The sequence below is a fragment of the Octopus bimaculoides genome, chromosome 20 (genome assembly GCF_001194135.2).
Source record: "Octopus bimaculoides isolate UCB-OBI-ISO-001 chromosome 20, ASM119413v2, whole genome shotgun sequence".
NCBI classification, from domain to species: domain Eukaryota; kingdom Metazoa; phylum Mollusca; class Cephalopoda; order Octopoda; family Octopodidae; genus Octopus; species Octopus bimaculoides.
The window spans coordinates 10506475-10508473 of NC_069000.1; the positions used below are offsets into that span (position 1 = coordinate 10506475).

The 1999-nt window shown below is 30.9% G+C and overlaps 1 long non-coding RNA gene across 1 annotated transcript in view; it reads left to right on the top strand.

Moving 5' to 3' along the window:
• Positions 1–1752: 1752 nt before the first annotated feature.
• LOC128250344 (uncharacterized) overlaps positions 1753–1999 on the top strand; it is a 54872-nt gene continuing 54625 nt past the window's right edge. Inside the window, exon 1 of the long non-coding RNA XR_008266372.1 lies at positions 1753–1907. This is a non-coding gene — a long non-coding RNA (uncharacterized LOC128250344). The remainder of the gene's footprint in view (positions 1908–1999) is intronic.

The window sequence follows — 1999 nt, forward strand, 5'->3', positions numbered from 1 at the left end:
TTCTGATCAAATATAAATAAAAGTTTCTTTTAGCAGATGCAAAAATTGTTATAGGTAAATGTTATTTTAGTTGATATCATAGTTATTCTATAAAAAGATATTACATGGTATAAACATTTAATATTTAATACATTTGATAGTTCCATATCAATGGACAGCTTGTTTCTGTATCATGTATGTGTTTAATTCTAAGTGGTGGAAGAGGAGATAGTCAATCAATTATTCAACATATCATTCAAGTTGTCTTCACTTCAAAATTCAGACAATCAGATGGATAATAATACAAGGAAAAGATAAATTTTTTTTTTTTTTTGTAGAATGTTTTCATAAAATGACTTGTTTACTTTTTTAGTTTCGTATAAAATGTGATTTTGTAAAAAGCTTTTCTTCATTGAAGATTAATGTATATGAATTTGATAATCCAAGAAATTTAACCCTTTTCAGTCGGACCTAGCTCAAAACACTGAACAGTAGCTCTTTTTCGGATATGAAATTCTTTTTGTCAAGCATCATTAGCATCTTTGAGATCTGCTTGTGTAGAAATAATGTTTTCACAGACTGATCAATTTAATTTAATATTTTGGATGATCTCGTCTTTAACACTTTTGATACCAACCTGCTTGAGACTATGGTTTTGTACTACAACTTTCCTGTGTTAAAGCAGTATACATTAAAATCTTTCATGAAATTTCCATGGTAACTATATTGCAGATTTTGGTTTAATTTGTTAGCATTCAAATTATTCTGTACAATGTAATGCTTATTTATTCACATTGTTTCAAATTAATCATATATTATCCTGTAGTTTTGAGATTTTGATGAGGTGATTGCTTATTTTTAGAAGGACATTGTAGGGTAGATATGAAAGGTTGAATCTGGCTGGCTTGAACAGCTTGGCACCTGTGATGTTGCAACTCATTTCTACAGCTGAGTGATCTGGAGCAACATGAAATAAAGTGTCTTGCTCAAAAACACAACACGCAGCCTGGTCTGAGATTCAAACTCACAACCTCGCGATCGTAAGCTTGACGCTGTAACTGCTGGTGTGTTTACGGTCCTGTAACTTAGCGGTTCGGCAAAAAAGACCGATAGAATAAGTACTAGGCTTACAAAGAATAAGTCCCGGAGTCGATGTGCTTGACTAAAGGTGGTGCACCAGCATGGCAGCAATCAAATGACTTGAAACAAATAAAAAAAATAAAGGAACTAAATATATATATATATATATATATACACACACACACACATATATATGTAAATTTGTAAATATTTTTATTCATAAATATAAATATGTATATATGTGTATGAGTGTGTCTGTGTGTGTATATGCACACACACACACACACATGTGCATTTATATGTGTGTGTGTGTGTGTATCTTATCTTTTTGTAAAACTAGTTCATTAATTCTTAAATATTTGTTATGTCTGTGCTGAGTCTAATTCTCTTATCTCTTGCTTTAGCTAACATGATATTAGTAGTTTTTATAAGGTTTTTTTTTCTTTTTCTTTTTCCTTTCTTCAAGGTTGTCTTGATGTATTTTTCAAACCTGAATTTTACGCCAGTTTATTTCAAGTTTTATCAGTTGTTTGTCATTTGTAGCATACAATTTGAAATCAGCCATTAAAAAGAGACTCTTGATTGTCATCCATAACATTATATAACTGTATCTAGACTAGTCTATTGAGCTTATCAAAGATGTTAACGTCAGTTAGAGATAAAATGAAGGGAGATAATCCTACTTGAATATTCTTTTAATTTACAAAGGATTTTGCTGTTATAGTTCTCTCTTTATTTTTTTGATATATCAAATTAGTTCTTATATTTGGTGCAGGCATGGCTGTGTGGTTAAGAACCTTGATTTTCAGTAATGTGGTTTAGGGTTCAGTCCCACTGCGGTCCATTCGGTAAGTGTCTTCTAGTCTAACCCATCAATGTCTTGAAAATGACTTTAGTAGGGAAAAATTGTGTGGGATCTCATTGTGTATGTATATATATA